Genomic DNA, 19,699 nt, shown 5'->3' with positions numbered 1-19,699 from the left:
GCCGACGTCATCTAGTGCGGTTACCATGGCGACGATACATCTGCCGATCCAAATATGGTTGTTTTTGTTTATCCCTTATGGTAACCTACCTCCACACCAAAATTGAAGGGGAGTTAAAATTTTTCATTTCCAACTTTGCTTCACTTTCCTGGAGAATTGCTCGTAAAGCTTTGCATGTCTGCTAAATACATGAGTAATATCAAGTCAATAGGAGCCCTTGTGCGCTTGTGCTGTGTCGATGAAAATTGTTGAAATTTGCACCCATTTCCCGAATAAAAAAATGTATTTTTAGCGAATTTTCGAACTTTTCTAAAATTCGCAAAATGTAAAGCGCTTGGGGATTTCTTAATATCATTTCTTGAAATAGTTCACCCACAGGGATGTTTGGGTGGTATCAGCCAAAATTTGAATTTTTAGAACTGATTTGAGATTCTCGATATTTTCTGATATTGGCTCTTAATCCTCGCGATAAGAAAAACTTTGTCGTTACCAAAGACTTTAAAAACATTGCTTCTGAATCTGGCTGTTTCTGATCTTCGCGTTGGTTTACTGGTGCAACCTATGCACATTGCATTTCTTATCATGGAGCTGGAACAAAACGCTGTAAACAATCTAGCTCATGGTAATGTCGTGTACAAGGCATTTCTCGTCCCATTGAATTTATTTGTGTTTGCCTCGTTCTTTGGTGTCACAGCTCTGATTGTAGACAGATTTCTGGCCATTCATCTTCATCTCCGATACCACGAACTAGTGACGCTTAAACGTATTGTTGCTGTGTTAACTGCAATTTGGCTGTGGATCCCAGTGAATATTATTTACGTGATTTTTGCCATCATTCATGTTGCCTTCTTAATAACTGTAGCACTACTTAGTTACAAGATATACATGGCCGTACGACAACACCAACAACACATCCAAGCTCTTCAAGTACAGCAGCTAGCACAGAATGTTGCAATGGCGAATGTTGGAAGGCTCAGAAAATCAGCAGTCACTGCAATTTACGTTTATGTTGTGTTTGTGCTTTGTTATTTACCAGACACTTGTATTTTGTGGACTATCGTTATAACCGGTAACTATGAACCTCTTCTTACCATCATACAGCGTTACGCTGTAACCCCGTTATTCCTGAATTCATCTCTCAATCCTCTGATTTACTGCTGGAAGATGAGAGTCATTCGACACAATATCATGGCCATACTGCGAAACTCATTCTCAAGTGGGAACTGAGGAAAGGACACACCAACTAAACAACGTGCTTATGATTTCTTCTGAAATATGATTGTCTCATGAATAAATGAATGGTCATCATAGTTATATACGCAACTTGCAGTTCAAATGCATGAATTTTCATACACCGGTATTCACTTTCAACGAGATTCCCTCATCTTAACTACAAAAACGTGTCCTTTATGACCGAAAAACAAGAGGCATGCGAGTAGGCAGTACTTCTTTTATCAGATTGCAAAAGTTCTGACGATCGGTTTTTAGTACAAGTCACTGATCAAGGAGGTTCACTATGAACAGCATACATAGAACGCCAACGAATCCCAGTGAGCAGCTAACAACTCAGTTGAAGCAGATGTCATAAATGAGAGTGGGAGGGGGGAGGGGGGCAAATAGCGCAATGGAAAGTTCCTACACATCGTATCTAGGAAATAGTCTGAACCTCCGCAGCCTGCTGTTTGGCCATGTTTGTCCCACGGAAGAGGATTTCAAAATGTTAAGTCGCAACAGTACTTGGTAGGTCACGTGACCAGAATTGAAAAGAATCCAGTGAAAACTCAAACGGTGTAAAGGTTTGGATATTGAAAACAGCACCGGCGGTTATCTTTTTCTAAAATGGAAACCTGATGTATGGTCGATTGTTTTTTACCTCGCCGTTTTGACGGCAGTCATGGGCATATATTTGTAAATGTTCTTCATTTAGTAGCATAACTGTTCTTTGCGTAAACTGATAACTTTTGAAGAGGGCTGGATTTTACCCTGCCTTGGGAAAATCTAAACGCTGCCTCTATTCCTCAAAGGCTTACTGACTTTTGTTTTTAATGCGCTGCGGCAACTGTCACTAGTGATGCACGCGCTTTGACGGTTTTTAAAACGCAGATGTTTACCCTAATACATTTGGCCAGTCGACCTTTTCGAAGACCCTATCTTGGTTGGGAAGCAAACATGGCTAATAATAAGTGTTGGATGTTGGCCAACTTTGAAATATTAAAACTCCGCTCCAAATTGACAAACTTATAATTATACTTTTATATACATCATCTACCTGATCGAATATTAGCACGATATAGACACTACAGAATTCATAAACTGTCACTAGAAATCTTCTCATGTCGCTTCCAATTTCGAAGTAAATTTGCATATTTAATGAGGAGGGTCTGAATGAATTTTCAAACTTTCCGTTTTACGGCCATTACCGCTTGAATATTTCCTCCATATTTTTCGAAAATAAGCATATGGCATTTCCCTTTTAAAAGACATATTCGAGCGGAGGCTCCAAATCGGCCACAGGTCCATACAGTTTCTTAAATTTTACAGGTGTTTGTCCCCCAGTCAAGATATATGCGTTATTGACCAAGCGTGAGGTCAAGATGGCTGGATATTGGCCAAGTTCTTTTTTTGCGTTTTTATGGACCGAGACGAAGTCGAGGTCCATAAAAACGCAAAAAAGAACGAGGCCAATATCCAGCCATCTTGACCGAACAAGCTTGGTCAATAAAGGATTTATTATATGGCTTTACCTTCAAGTTAAAACTAAAAAACAAAACAAAACAGGACATGAAACTGCTCTACTTGGAAAGAAATTCTTCATAGCCGGCAGGTGCAGGATTTATTTTCAGTGCATTTTGGATTAGCATGTAATCGTGGAAAACAAGGAATCCTAAATTATCTTAGGGCTCCAACTTTATAATGGCTTAAAGGGAGTATACAATTATTGAGAACGAAAAATTTAGATTTTCGCAAGAGCGGGAAGATTTGAATAGAATCCGGCAAACTCGCCATTTTCAGCCGATCGCGCGGTGGCGTAGATAATAAACATTTTTCAGGATTTTTACACAGTTTTCGGCTTCCAATCATTAATTCTTGAATGAAACAATAGATTTTGAGATTATATGCCAACATAAGCCGAAAAAAAAAAACGGGTGAATCAGAAAACTGGGCGAAACTTTGACAAGATTTTGTTGTTTACAACAAGCAAGACGCGGCTAAATTAAAAACGTGAGCTTCTTCGGCGAACTAGAAAAAAATACTTTTCTGAATTGCTCTAAACACTTAACGCATACAGTCATTTCAAACCTAGAGAACTTATCAATTTGGCACTCGACTTGAGACAATAAGTTTTACAAAATCAATTCTATCTAAAATAACTACACGCAGAGCAACTCACCGATTCAACTCACATTCATTGAAGCTGAAACAAAATTTTCACTACACCAGGACGATTCCATTCTCTTTCCTTTCCTTTAGGTAAATGTTGAGAAAGTTTACCGAACTTTTTAGTGAGCTTTTTCCCCAAAAACAACGAGAAAATCGAAGAAAAGATTGCATTGTTGTTGGGATTAAACTTTCGATGCCAAGCGGGCGGGCAACGGGTAATCCCGAGCGGGCAAGATAGCTCCATCTTGCCCGCTCGGGTAGCCAATCATAGTGCAGGATTTGACTCATCTTGCCCGCTCGCGGTGCCAGCCATATGATACGCAGGCTTCAAAAACCGGGAAAGTGTCTACTAACGGCGCAAAACGCACAATCAACTCGGACATATTAAAATTCTTCGTTTGTGGTGTCCGCATGATTAGGGAGAGTGTGCGCAACATTCAAAGTACTGAGCTGTTTATTTTAAGAGTTTCAAGCTTGAGACAGCTGTCCTCTTAAAACCCTTTAGTTTAATAATTATTTATCACAGATAAAGAGAGAATCATGGGAAATACATAAATAGCAAGTCAAGGAAATTTATAAATATTCGTGACTAACCACTGCTCATGCATCGAATATCTTGGGCGAATAGGCCCCGATTCGTTTGATACCTTTATATAAAAAGCAAACAAATACACAAAAAAATGAAAACCCAGAGAAATTACCCATATACTCCTGCCCATTGTTCCTATGGAAACACCTGACCACTTTTTTCAGAGGTCTAGTTGTCTGAAGAAAGGTAAATGACACTCCACCACAACCGTTAGGTTACCTTCCCGTATAAGCTGTACGACTGCTGGAAGACGGAATACTACTATCAATACTCAGAACGGCCATAACCTGATTCGGTCGCGGGATGATAATTGGCGGGGAAGAAAAGGGGCGACGGCATTAGCTTACTTATTAACAATACTCGCTATTATGTTTTGTTACCCAGTGAAGTACCTAAAATTTGATATTGTTCGCATTGAAAATTATCGTTAGTGTTAAAATTCGCTCGAAATTTAATTCACTGAAATTTTACACTGCCTTCTTTTGTTTGGTTCTTTTTTGTTGTCCCTTTTACTTACAAGACATAACATAACGTAACATTTTATTCAGGAGGCTATAACAAAATACAAAAACATCCTGAATACGGAAATCGTGAGGTTATCCTTGTACAAAAACAATTTCCCTAACTAAAAACTTGCAAAAATATTTTAAAATTTCTAAAAACAAGATAACATTCAATGGCTACTGATTCAACAAATATTCAAGTGAATTTTAAGTCTACTCTTAAAAACAGATAATGATTCGGCATGTACAACATATCCTGGCAAGTCGTTCCATTTACTTACAATGCGAATAAAGAAAGAATATTTGTAGCAATTACAAACCGCTCTTTTCAAGTAAAGTTTATGGTCGTGGTTAGCTTTTGTACGAGTACTTTTGGCAAACTCAAAGAAATCTGGGAAAGAGAGGTGATCAATGCCAAAAACTATCTTATAACATTGAACCAGAGAGAGAAATTCTCTTCGCTTCTCTAATGTTTCCCATTTCAGTAAACTACAACGATGTTCATAACTCATTTCGCCACGTTTCTGCCTTAAAGCAAGTCGCGAAGCTCTTCTTTGAACCTTTTCCAGCGCCACAATATCTTTAATCAAGTACGGGCTCCAAACAGGAGCCGCATACTCAAGTATAGGCCGGACCAGTGACTTGTAGAGCTGCGAAGACACATCCCGGTTATTTGTTCCAATGGACCGCTTTATGATACCCAATAATATATTTGCCTTATTCACCGTTGCAAACACATGCTTGCCCCAGGACAGGTCAGAAGAGATGGTTACCCCTTGAGGTCCTTGGTGTTCTCTACCGACCTAAATTGCCCTCCCAGCGAATAAATAGTTTTGGTTTTATCCTTTCTATGTGTAATACGCATCACCTCGCATTTATCCGGATTAAAGTTCATCTGCCACTTATTTGCCCATACGCCTAATCGATCTAGGTCACACTGCAGAGCAGGGATATCAACATCCGGTGAACCAATTGTGCGGTAGATTTTAGTATCGTCTGCATATATCTTGACAGTTGATGTCAAATCTGTCGAGATGTCGTTTATATAGATGATAAATACAATTTCTATTTAAAGGTGCCGTAGCGTAGATGAAGACTCATGAAATTTTGCTATCGGAAGCCTTTATGTCAAAAAAGACGACAAGAGGCATTAAAAATAGATCACAATTTTTTATTCAAAAGCGGAGCTATCCAAGATTCTTGAAATGAAATATTCATGAATATTCATGAAACTTAGTTCACCTGTGTTTTCGCCCACGTGGGAACAGAGGATATACTTCGAGGCCGCGGACTAGATAAGCAGCGGATATAGATCGCCCCTGCAAGGAATCATGGGTTGTCTGCTGGTTTTCTGAAGCTTCGATTCCATTTGGAAACCGTCTGTTCGATTTGTATGTCGTCCGTTCGACCAGTAAATTGCACGGTCAATTTGTACAGAATGTCTTCGGTTCGAGAAAGTAACGCAAAATATCAGTGCCGGTCATTGTGAGTACACTTAACAAATCGAATGTGGTTTGGCGTTGTCTGTACTCTTATCGACAACGATATTCGTCATCACAGTGGTCAAAATGTTGTGGACTCACGAGGCGCAGCCAAGTGAGTCCACAACAAATTTTGACCACTGTGATGACGAATATCGTTGTCGATAAGAGTACAGACAACGCTCAAGCACATTCGATTTGTTTTTTACCACAATATCAAAGAAAATTTTTACATAACTGTCAAAATTTCCGCGCGCTGATTGACGCGAGCAGCGTTGTCTAGACTCTTATCGACAACAGAAAATTAGCCAATCAGATTGCGAGATTAGAAACAGTTGTGGTAAAATTTCCTCTCTTTGTATACATGTCGCTTGATTTCGAAACCTCTTCTGTCTAAAGGTCCATATCAAGCTTTGCCTATTGTTATGGTTTAAATTTTTAAAGACAATAAGCCTTTTGTTGTGTGTCCGTAGGGATTTTTCTCTCCTGTTTCGCGAAGTTATAATCGGGTCAAATCGGATTCATTCGACAACTTGTCGCTGATGACAATTTTTTCCCAACGATAGCCTACTTGGGAAAACGAAAACAAACTTTCCGGGGGTACGTCAACAGGTTTGACTAAGTTTTTGTCGTACCGCGCGCGCATGTTTCGGCCTGACCCAGCCAAACTGTACTTTACTTTAATTTAGTCGTCAAGTAAGTATTATTTTTTTAGTTCATATTTTAGCGAGCAAGCGGCGATGAGTAGCTGGAAGCGATAAGAACGGGGCGGCTGCTACGTTTTATCTCAGTTTTATATTGCATCTTGCATGGCTTAATAATTTTTTAGCCAATTGCGCTTGGAGCTACGAAAACGATAAATGGCGAATACGCTGGTCGTACACCTCAAAGAGTGACAAAGAAATAACAGACTGCTCTACCTCAAAATGCCTCGGTCCACGTTTGTAGAGTACGTTCGGCGCCTTCTCTATCTTAAACTTCGAAAAAATTTTCTAGAACATGAAACTTTTTTCTCGACGATCTCTTCTGATTGCGTGAGCGAAATGGTTCTTGTCAAATGACAATAGCGGAATGATTGTTTCTAAGTGCACGCGTCTCTGTAACCATTTACATTAGCATAACTAGTACTCATTGATCATTCATGACAACAAGAAAACAATGGAGTCAACTAAGCGCGAATTTCAAAGAAGCTCAGTTGCGCTAAAAATATGTTATAGGTCGGTAACTTTTTATAAGCAATTCGCAGAACAAGCTGAAGAAAGGTCATCATTAGAATTTCATTCATGTTGCGCACAAGACCCGACAAACGTTGGCGGCACGCGCCTCTACTGTGGAAAGTAAAGTTAGCGTCAATTAACGGTTTGTTGACGATTAAGAGACAAAGACGAGAAAACAATGCACAACGGCCATGAAAGCGTTCAAGTTATACATACACTAGTGGAACTACTGCACTGAAAGTGGTTCGTAACTAAATTCCTCAAGAACCCTGTTACATTTTTTGAGATTGACATATGTAATCTCCAATTCATATGTTTGCAAAGAGATCCTTTCAGCTTAAAATCGAATTCCGTACCCCAGTAAAATTGTCGTTGTTCTGAGCGACATTTCCCTTATCCCACCCCCGAGAAGGGTGATATTGTCAACATCTGGTCATCAACGAAGATTTTGAATCTCGCGGTCGTAAATTTGCTAAGCGTCGGTTCTTTCAAGCTTTTGTTCTAGAAACAAAAGAGCCTCAAAGCTGCAAACAATAAAAATGCCCATAAAAGGAAGTTAATCCACTGCCATTGTCTACCAAAAATTAAACGCAAAGCTTGATATGTGTAAATGTGCTCGATTTGCAATGTTGAATTTTGACAGTAAAAACGCGCCATTATACCCAATGACGTCGATCGACAATTAGAGAAGAAACAAATATCATGCTCGCTTTGACAATTAACAAAAGGGCTTCTGAATAATTGTTGAATTGTTTTTTTGCATGTGATAAACACGACCCTATATAAAACAAAGTTTCGCTCAATTAACTGTCGATTTGGAAAAACAGGTGATCCATATGGTATCTTGTCTTTCCACTGCAACTCAGGGATAAGCCTCACAAATGTCTCTTATGTTGTTTTTACACTAGTTCTGTTTCCATCTTGTACGAAATTCAAGCTAATGCGGTAACCTGGTCTGCGATCATCAGTTATACGACGGTGGATAATTTTGTACGTCACGTCGCAGGAACAGTGAAACGTCTTTCCTTGAAGAGTATTAGTAGGAAGCGTCGTGAATATTAAAATTCAAATTTAAAGTTTTTCTTACCTTTCGTCAAAAAATATCCATTCAACTTGTTTTATACTTTCAATGGCTGTAGCTGAAGAATACCGTTCATTGTACATCACTAACTGCATCTTGAACGCTTTGTTATGCTGTACTGCCACCATGTTGAACAGCGTCTCAATCCTCGCGATAAGAAAAACTTCATCGTTACCAAAAACTTTGAAAACATTACTCCTGAGTCTGGCTGGTTCTTATCTTGGCGTTGGTTTACTGGTGCAACCTATGCACATTGCACTTCTTATCATGGAGCTGGAACAAAACGCTGTAAAGAGTCTAGTTCATAATGATAATGTCGTGTACAAGGCATTTTTCATCCCATTGAATTTATTTGTGTTTGCCTCGTTCTTTGGTGTCACAGCTCTGAGTGTAGACAGATTCTTGGCCATTCATCTTCATCTCCGATACCACGAACTAGTGACGCTTAAACGTGTTTTTGCTGTGTTAACTGCAATTTGGCTGTTCAGTGTATTTCTTACGTTGGTTAGGCTGTGGATCCCAGTGAATATTATTTACGTGATTTTTGCCATCATTAATGTTGCTTGCTTAATAACTGTAGCAGTTCTTAGTTGCAAGATATACATGGCCGTACGACAACATCAACAACACATCCACGCCCTTCAAGTGCAGCAGCTAGCACAGAATGTTGTAATGGCGAGTTTCGGAAGGCTCAGAAAATCAGCAGTCACTGCAATTTACGTTTATGTTGTGTTTGTGCTTTGTTATTTACCAGACAATGGGGTTATGTGGACTATCGCTACAACCGGTAACTCTGACCGTCTGATTACCATCTTACAGCGTTACACTTTTACTCTGATTTTTCTCAATTCTTCTCTCAATCCTCTGATTTACAGCTGGAAGATGAGAGACATTCGACACAATATTATGAACATACTGCGAAACGCATTTTCAAGTGGGAACTGAGAAAAGGACACACCATTTAAACAATGGAGTAACGATTTCTTCTAAAATTCTCTCATCTAAGCTGCAAATACGTGTCCTTCATAACGTCGCAAACAGAAAGGCGTGCAAGTAGTTAGTATTTTCATAAGACTGTGATAAGTATTTACGGTCCTTTTTAGTTCAAGTCTGATCGAGGAGTTTGACAAATTCACTAACCAGCATACATATGACGCCGAAAAGCCAGTGAGCAGCTAACAACTCAGCTGAAGCAGGTGTAATGTATGAGACGAGGATGGATAGTACTATGAAAAGTTTTTTACACATTGCATCTAGGAAATAGTCTAAACCTGAGATAACCTGTTTGGTCATGTTTGTTCCGCGGAAGAGGTTTTCAAACATGATTTCAAGTCGCAACAGTACTTGGTATGTCACGTGACCAGAATTGAAAAGAAACCAAAAGCTAAAACGGTGTAAACGTTTGGGTATTGAAAACAGCACCGGTGGTTATCGTTCTCTAAAATGTAAATATCATGTATTGTCGATTGCTTCAACCTCGCCGTTTTGACGGTAGTCATGCTCATATATTTGTGAATGTTTGTTTTTTACCTCGCATTACTGTTATTTGCGTAAACTGATAACTTTTGAAAGGTCTTTTGAAGATGGCTGGATTTTACCCCTGCCTTGGGAAAATCTGAACGCTGCCTCTATTTCTCAAAGTCTCTACTGACTTTTGTTTTTAAAGGCCCACATTCACCCAAGATGTATTGCGCGCCGAGGAACAGTTTTCATATATGAACCCCCCCCCCCCCCCCTCCATTTTATTTGAGCGGGAGTCGAGTGAGAAAGCAATAAGCGATCACGAATATTCTTTCCCTCCAACACGAGTCGTAGAGGAAACCCGCATGAAGCGCTTGAGTTCGTACAGCCAATAAGATCACGCGTTTGGACAATACAGCATTTCAAAACCAAAACAAACATCCGCAATGACTCTTGGGTAAAGGTGGGCCTTTAATAAGCTGTGGCAGCTGTCACTAGTGATGCACGCGCTTTGACGGTTTTTAAAAGGCAGATCTTTACCCTAATGCATTCACCAATCGACCTTTTCGTAGACGCTATCTTGGTTGGGAGACAAACATGGCTAATATTAAGTGTTGGATGTTGGCTAACTTTAAAACATTGTAACTACGCTCGAAATGGACAAACTTAAAAATTGTTTTTATATCCATCATCTACCTGATGGAATATTAGCACAATACATAGAGTACAGCACTCATAAACTGTCTAGAAATCCTCTCATGCGGCTTACAATTTCGCAGGAAATTTGCATATGTTAATCAGGAGGGTTTGTATGAAGTTTTAAAATTTCCATTATATGGTCATTACACCCTGAATCTTCCCTCCTTATTTTTCGAAAATAACCATGACATTTCCTTTAAGACACATATTCGAGCGGAGACTCAAAATCGGCCACACGTCCATACAGTTCCTTTAATTTTACAGGTGTTTCCCCCCCCACCCCCCCCCCCTCCCCCAGTCAAGATGCAGGCGTCAAAAATCGCAAAAATGTCTATCAACGGCAGAAAACGCGTTTCTGGCGTTTCTGGCGTCCTCTTGATAAGGGAAAGTGTGCACAACATTTAAACTACTGAGCTGTTTACTTTAAAGAGTTTCAAGTTTGAGACAGCTGTCCTCTTAAAGCCCTTTAGTTTAAGAAAATTATTTATGAAAGGTTAAGGGAGAATCATGGGAAATGTACATAAATTAAGCATATCAAGAAATAAAAAATCGCGATTAACCGCTGCCCTTCAGAATATCTTGGGCAAATAGTGGTGTACCGCAGTTTGCTTGTTTCTTTCTTTCTGTCATTTAATTCCTTGCCAGAGTCAAGCCATTCATGAGTCACAAGATTGCAAATCTAAATTTTTAGTTTGCGAACGAAATTCCAAAAAAACAAAAAAAGTAGACAGTGAAAGTAGACACCCATATATCTCCCGGATTTATGTGGGAGTATCCCGGATACGGAGAGAATTTCCCGATCTTCCTTACTGGTCATCAAATTTCCCGGATGAAAGCAACTTTTGATCTTTTCTCCACACTATCCCTCCCCCTCCCCCCCCCCCAAAAAAAAAACTCTTGATTTCAGTGTCGATATTATGACCACTGAGGCACCCCAAAAAATTTGACTCATCATTTATTGTGGGATGAAATATGCTTGTTTTTAGACAAGTAAGAAAATTCTAATATCCACACATGTGCACCGTGTCGTACAGAAGTTGTCAGCTTTGTGTTTTTAAAGAAAGCCGAATAAAGCACCCTTTCTAGTGATAGCTGAAAAAAGACAGGTTATCGCAACCGAACAGTGTATAAACAAAGCCTCCCGTAATCAATTGATCTTCTTCAATTCTCTTAGGCTCTTTAACCTTCCGTTTCATGTCGAATCTCCTGTGAAAAGTTCTCATCATGAGGCTTGAACAGGTTTCGTCGAGGCTATGATCTTCGGCTGATCGCGAGAACTGCCTCGACATGTTAACTATTTTTAGCCTGGGGACCGAAAACAGCACGTAGAAACTAGATCTATGCTAAGCTCACTTTTTACTGTTCTAAGTAGAGTTTTAAGCGGCTGAATTCCGCAGTCTAGGAGCCGATCTTCTTATCGACAGACTGCTAGCAAATTGTCTTGTTTTTGATATTTGGTCTTAAATTTTAAATTTCGACAACAGAAACCAATTTGCAAATAAGTTATTTCCGGCTTCAGTGACCAATAATTAAAGCAACATATAATGGCATACTCGTTTTCACTTTGACAACTAACGTAGCCGAATCAAAGAGTGTCATGGATGGACTAAAAAGAAATTAAAAAGTAATTTTCCATCAATCTTTCTTTCTCGTTTTGAATATTCATTTGGGTAAACAAGTGATCGATTTTTTATGGCTTACTTCCTTTAGTGAAATTGGCTTTTAAGAACAACTCTAGTTTAACTACCACATAGCCTCTTATTTTGTATATGTTGATCACAAGTTACTGGTAATGGCTTTGTTTCCTATCTGAAGGATCGAGCCTGACGCTGCTTGTAGCCAGGTCTGCTTTCATCAGGTGTGAATATTATCTTCTTTTCACAAGCGAGCACCTGCTGTTCATTTTATACACAGAGACAGACCCTTATTTTTCTTCGTGACTTGAATTCATTAAGTATGTTAAAGATAAAGCAATTAAAGAATGACAAAAATAAAATAAGAGGATGTTATGATCACTGGGCTTATAGACTGCTGTCAACAGGCAAATTCATAACTTGTTTCTCCTTTTCCTGTCAGTGAGAGCAGTAAATTAAAATAACCTATGGTTGCTGAATAATGCAGGTGTTATGTTCGCCAAGCAAACTCACTGGCTTTACTTCCTATATCCTTTTCACGCACAACGTCCAAGACTAGATCAGAAAAAAGAAAGAAAGAAAGAATGAAATAAAAACTAAAAAGGAAAAAACTAACAAAAACTAAAAAGTTTTACCACCCATAAGCTATTTTAGAGCTTACGCTGTCAGTTTTGAAATTGTTGTATTTTTATCAGATTGCCATTTACCGCTGGCCAAAGAGCCCGAGGACTCTGGCTACGAGATTGGCTCGTTATGTGAAGCTTCAATCCCATTTGGGAACCATCTCTTTGATTCGTATGTCGTTCGCTCGACCAGTAAATTGTATGCTTCGATTCGAGAAAGCAACGCAGACAGGCCGCTCATTGTGAGTGCACGCTGTTTTATTTGTATACATGTCGCTTGACTGAGAAACGTCTGCTGTGTGAATATTTCTTGATTTGAAATGTTGAATTTTCACGATAACAGCGCGCCATGATACCCAATGACGTCGACCAACAATTAAAGAACAAACAAATATCATGCTCGCTTTGAAAATTAACCAAGGAGCTTCTAAATAATTGTTGAATTGGTTTTTGCATGTGAAAAATGTAACCCTATGTATATAAAACAAAGTTTCCCTCAATTAACTGTCCATTTGCAAAAGCAGGTGATCCATATCGTAGCTTGTCTTTCCACTGCAACTCACGGGTAAGTCTCAAAAATGTCTCTTCTGTTGTTTTTACACTAGTTCTGCTTCCAACCGGTATGAAATTCAAGCAGTTGCAGTAACCTGGTCTGTGATCATCAGTTATACGCCGATGGACAATTTTGTACGTCATTTTAAGCACAGCGACGGAGAAATTTCTTTCCTTGAGGAATATATTGAGGAACGTACTCAGTATTATTTAAGCTCAAACTTACCTTTCGGCAAAAGACATACATTTCAACTTGTTTTATATTTTCAATGGCTGTAGTTGAAAAATACCACTCATTGAACATCGCTAATTGCATCTTGAACGCTTTGTTATGCTGTACCGCCACCATGTTGAACAGCGTCTCAATCCTCGCGATTAGAAAAACTTCATCGTTACCAAAGACTTTAAAAACATTACTCCTGAGTCTGGCTGTTTCTGATCTTGGTGTTGGTTTACTTGTGCAACCTTTGTACATTGCACATCTTGCCATGGAATTGGAACAAAACGCTGAAAACAATCCGGTGCATAATTATATGTCGGTGCATAATTATGTGTATAAGGCGTTTCTTGTGTTTGTGAATTTGTTTGGTATTGCTTCGTTCTTTGGTGTCGCAGCTTTGAGCGCTGACAGATTCCTGGCCATTCATCTTCATCTCAGATACCAGGAACTTGTGACTCAAAAACGTGCTGTTGCTGTGGTAACTGTAATTTGGCTGTTAAGTATATTTCTTTCGTTGGTTAGGCTGTTGATCCCAGTGAATATTATGTACGTGATTTTTGCCATCATTTATGTTGCTTGCTTAATAACTGTAGCACTTTTTAGTTACAAGATATACATGGCCGTACGACAACACCAACAGCACATCCAAGCTCTTCAAGTACGGCAGCTAGCACAGAATGTTGAAATGGCGAATGTTGAAAGGCTGAGAAAATCCGCGATCACTGCAATTTACGTTTATCTTGTGTTTCTGCTTTGTTATTTACCAAACACTTGTATTTTGTGGACTATCGCTATAACCGGTAGCTCTGCACCTCTGCTTAGCACCATACAGCATTACACTCTAACTCTCGTGTTTCTGAACTCTTCTCTCAATCCTCTGATTTACAGCTGGAAGATGAGAGACATTCGACACAATATCATGAACATACTGGGAAACGTATTATAAGTCAGAACTGAGGACACACCAACTAAACAATGGACTAATGATTTCTTCTGAAATGTAATTCTGTCATGACTATAAGATTGATCGGCGCAGTTAAATACGCAACTCGCAGTTCAAATGTATGAATTTTCCTATATTCACCTAACTTTTAACAATTAACTTGATATATGCACGCTAAGCATGAACCAATTCTCAAATGGTTGAATAAAAACTATTTCAATTTGCGTTTAAAAATCGTTTTTGGCATCAGTCTCTTGAGCTCGCTTGGCAGTAAGGCCCAATCGTTTACTGCTTTATAATATTTTTTTGTTTCTGCTCCATTCCGTTCTTGGCCTGCTGATTTTGGGCGTGTAACCATTTCGAGTATTATAACCGTGCTGTTGGCTCATTGTAGAATTGAACACATCGAGATGTTCGGGGATCTTTCCCTTCAATGCATCTTGCACAAGACTAAAAGGTCGATGGCCGGTATGCCTAGCGTGCAATGGGACCCACCGCAACAATGTCAGGACCTCAGCTGATGTTGCTTTTGCCTTTACAATCTTTTTTGCAAAGCAATTTTGAAAAGACTGCAATTGTTTCATTTGTGTTGTAAGTCCTGGCTGTTCTCCCCAGACAACATCAGGATAATCCAGATGTGGTACGACGAGGCCATTAAAGTATGCCATTGGACTTCTCTTATCCAGCATGTGATAAATTCGGTTGAACACTGAAAGTCGATGCCTTAGTTTTTGTAAGAGGCTATTTATATGTATCTTCTATTTCCATTTCTCATCAAGTACTACCCCTAGATACTTAATAGATGGGACACGATTTATTTGCCCTTCATCAGTAAAAAACTGATAGTTATTAAACTGCTACAACATTGTTTTTAGTACAAGTCACTGGTCAACGAGGTTCACTATGAACAGCATACATAGAGCGCGAACGAATCCCAGTGAGCAGCTAACAACTCAGTTGAAGCAGATGTCATATATGAGAGGGGGAGGGGGGAGAGGGACAAATAGTGCAATGGAAAGTTCCTACACATCCTATCTAGGAAAAGTCTGAACCTCCTCAGCCACCTGTTTGGTCATGTTTGTTCCATGGAAGAGGTTTTCAAGTTTCACAGTCGCTGAATAGTTGGTAGGTCACGTGACCAGAATTAAGAAGAAGCCAAAAACTCAAACGGTGTAAACGTTTGGATACTAATAACAGCACCGGTGGTTATCGTTCTCTGAAATGCAAACATGATGTATGGTCGATTGCTTCAACCTCGCTGTTTGGACGGCAGCATGCCGTATATTTGTAAATGTTCTTGTTTTATCTAGCATTACTATTCTTTGCGTAAACTGATAATTTTTGAAGAGGGCTGGATTTTATCCTGCCTTGGAAAAATCTGAACGCTACCTCTATTCCTCAAAGTCTTGCTGACTTTTGTTTTTCATACGCTGTGGCAACTGTCACTTGTGATGCACGCGCTTTGACGGTTTTTAAAACGCAGATGTTTACCGTAATACATTTCACCAATCGACCCTTTCGCAGACGCTTTCTTGGGTGGGAGACAAACATAGCTTATGTTAAACAAAACATTATAACTTCGCTCGAAATTGACAAACTTAAAAATTATTTTTATATACATCATCTACCTGATCGAAAATTAGCACAAGACAGAGAGAAGAGAATTCATAAACTATCATTAGAAATCTTCTCATGTCGCTTCCAATTTCGCAGTAAATTTGAATATGTTAATAAGGAGGGTTTGTATGAATTGTCAAATTTCCGTTTTACGGCCTTTACAGCTTTTTTATTCCCTCCTTATTTATCGAAAATAAGCATATGACATTTCCCTTTTAAAGACATATTCGAGTGGAGGCTCCAAATCGGCCACACGTCCATACAGTTTCTTCAATTTTACAGGTGTTTGTCCCCAGACAGATGTAGGCTTCAAAAACCTCGAAAATGTCGACTCATGGCACAAAACGCCGCAAAGGAACTCGAACAAATTAAAATTCTTCGTTTGTGGTGTCCGCTTTATAAGGGAGAGTGTGCATAACACTTAAACTACTGAGCTGTTTACTTTAAGAGTTTTTTAAAACTCTAAAAAGCTTAAAAGCTCGATCCAACTGCCCTGTTAAAATCCTTTAGATTAAAAATTATTTATGATAGGTGAAGAGAGAATCATGGGACATACGTAAATAGCATATCAATTAAAAGGACACGGTCACCTGGTGCACATGCGCATTAGATACCATTTCTTAGCTGCTTTGCATATCACACTTTATCCGCAAGTCTCGCGCTGAGAAGCGCATCCTTTAAAAAATCTAAACAAACCTTGTGGAGTCGAAGTGTTTGCCAGTCAAAATTATTATAGTGATTATAGACCTAATGTCATATTAACTAGAACACTCATTTTCTTCATACCATGGAAAATTTACTGATGGACTTGTCCAGGGAAAGCCAAACGTCAACTAATACCTCTGAAGTCGAAGAATCATTTTATTGTTTATTTCGGTATCTGGTCGAGTGAAAAATTATCGTAGCTGTTTCTACGTTTCACAGTGTTTGCATAAGAAGCAAATTGACTTTAAATATTAGAGAATATGTGAATTTTAAAAACGTAGCGAATCGCCTGAACTGCAGTGTAGCGAAACTATCGGTAAACTTTATTTCTGCTTTCAATCGGCATATATTTTGCGTTTATAATTTCGTTTCTACAACTTCTCCGTTATCTAAATTTAGGAACCAAACCCATGTCATTACAAGAACGCTTGCTCGACCCGCAGAAAACAAGGTTCTAAGAAAGGTTTTCCTTGTCGAGGAGATAATCGACTGTATACCGAAGCTTGTCTTCGTCTGAGCTCCAAACCAATCAGCTATATATGACGCGAAGTTCGAATCGTTTACGAAGATTCCCTCCGCACGAACCTTTCGCCAGGTTGAGAAAATGCGATTTTCCAAATATATATAATCGACATTTGTTTTCCAATGTTTTTGATTGACTTCTCCCGTTATATTGGTCAACGCAGGCGACTTCTTCCGCCTGGCGCCTTCACGTTTCCCACATCTTCTTTTCATGTTCCGTTGGAGACGCGATCCATACTGTTTTTAACCAAATATGATAAAATAATACCATAGGATGAGCAAAAGCATACTCCGAAACAGGTTTCCAGTAAAAGATTGAAAATCCAATAAAACACTGGGAAGATTGAAGCGGATTTGTAGATGCATTTGACGCGTACTTTTGATTTCGGGTTGAGGTGGACGTTTTCCAAAAATTGACAAAACTAGTGTCCAGGTCAGCGCGGTCACAAAGGTGACTGTGTCCCTTTAAATTTTCGTGATAAACCGCTGCTCACCAAATGTCTTGGGTGAATGGGCCCCGATTCGTTTGATAGCTTTATACACAAAACCATAGTTAATCGAGGGAATTAACTATGACAAAACAAACAAACAAACAAAAAATAAAAACCCAGAGAAATTTCCAATGGGCCGGCGTTCCTATGGAAACGCCTGACCACTTATTTCAGAGGTCTAGTGGTCTGAGTACGTGAAGAAAGGTAATGAAACTCCACCACAACCGAAAGGTTACTTTTCCGTGTAAGCTGTACAACTGGTCGAAGATGGAATACCACTATCAATACTCGGAAAGGCCATAACCTGAATCGGTCGCGCGATGATAGTAGGGGAAGAAAAGAGGCTACAGCCCTGCAATTAATCATGGGTTGTCTGCTGGTTTTCAGTCTCTTATCCAGAGTCCTCAGGCTCTTTGGCCAGTGGTTGTTCGGGTTTGGGGAATAAAAAAAATATTTTTATTTATTTATTTTTTGATTGGCTGCCCCGTAAAAGGCTTGCATTGTTTTTACCGCAGAAATCCAGAAGTAATAAAATTCCAGTTCCCCATAGTCTCTTCTGGCGACCAACCGCTGGCCAAAGAGCCTGAGGACTCTAGGTACGAGATTGGTTCGTTATGTGAAGCTTCGATTCCGTTTGAGAACCATCTGTTTGATTCGTATGTCGTTCGCCCGACCAGTAACTCGTATGCTTCGGTTCGAGAAAGTTACGCAGACAGGCTATTCATTGTGAGTAAACGATGCTTAACTTGTATACACGTGGCTTGATTGAGAAACGTCTGCTGTGTGAATGTTTCTCGATTTGCGATGTTGAATTTTGACAGTAAAAACGCGCCATGATACCCAATGACGTCGATGAACAAAACAGAACAAACAAATATCAGGCCCCTAGGGAAGAGTGGTGCGACGGGTGCGGCCGCAGCCCCCCCCCCCCCCCCCCTCCCCTCCAGGCTGCGGAGGTCCACTATTTTGTTGACCAACTATTTAAACATGATTTGATTAAAAATATTGATAGACAAGTATAGCTATAAGATAAGGAACCTTTATTTCAATAGGATAATTCCTTTAGTTTTTGTACAAGATAAAAACTGCTATCCATAATAAACTAAATTGAGTGGAAATAATAATGATAATTAAGTACTAATAAAAATTGCTATAAAATGTCATATAAAGTAAAAAACTAAAAATCTAAATCTGATTAAAAATTCGGATTGAAATGTTTCACTGTTAGTGTAGTAAAAGTGAAATAAATAAGCCAAAAAATATATACCGTCGATTGCAATTACCCGTGAGCGCACAAAACATGTTTTCAAGTGACGTCAAACGTTTTTCCGCCCAAATGTCAAGTTCCCACGACGGTCGTTGTTTTGTAAATCACCGTCGTATATTAATAAATCTTCATCCTCTACTAAAAGATCATGATGATCAGCACTGCTGACATTATTCTCTAGAACTTTAAAATACATACGAAAAGTACTCTCTGCGCCCAAAAAAATCCATTTTGAACTTCAAAAGTTTGAGTAATATCCACATTTTTAAGTTCGTTTTTGGCTGCATGTTTTTATGTGATACTGCTTTGAAAATGCACGAAATGCAATCTCAGACAACGCAATTTTCAAAATTAGAGGCTAGAGGCTCGCGCCTCCGGCGCTCCTTTCGTCCGTCCCCTCGTTGGATCGCACCCTATCGCAAAAAAACCTGCCTACGGGCCTGAATATCATGCTAGCTTTGACAATTAACGAATGCCCGGAAGGGACTTTAAATCATTCTTGAATTGTATGTTGCATTTGATAAATGCAACCCTACGTATATAAAAAGTGCCGTTCAATTTAACTGTCGATTTGGAAAAGCAGGTGATCCATATGGTATCATGGCTTTCCACTACAACTTACGGGTAAGCCTCCCAAATGTCTCTTCTCTTGTTGCACACTAGTTCTGTTTCCATTCTGTACGAAATTCAAGCTGTTGCGGTAACCTGGTCTG

General features: G+C 39.3%; 1 pseudogene; it reads right to left on the bottom strand.

The window, feature by feature from the left end:
- Positions 1 to 4,648: 4,648 nt before the first annotated feature.
- On the bottom strand, positions 4,649 to 13,711 carry LOC146458094 (uncharacterized; annotated as a pseudogene).
- Positions 13,712 to 19,699: the final 5,988 nt, after the last annotated feature.

Source organism: Pavona decussata, unplaced genomic scaffold (genome assembly GCF_977016875.1).
Source record: "Pavona decussata unplaced genomic scaffold, jaPavDecu1.1 SCAFFOLD_234, whole genome shotgun sequence".
Classification (NCBI taxonomy): domain Eukaryota; kingdom Metazoa; phylum Cnidaria; class Anthozoa; order Scleractinia; family Agariciidae; genus Pavona; species Pavona decussata.
This window is presented reverse-complemented; position numbering and strand designations above follow the sequence as displayed.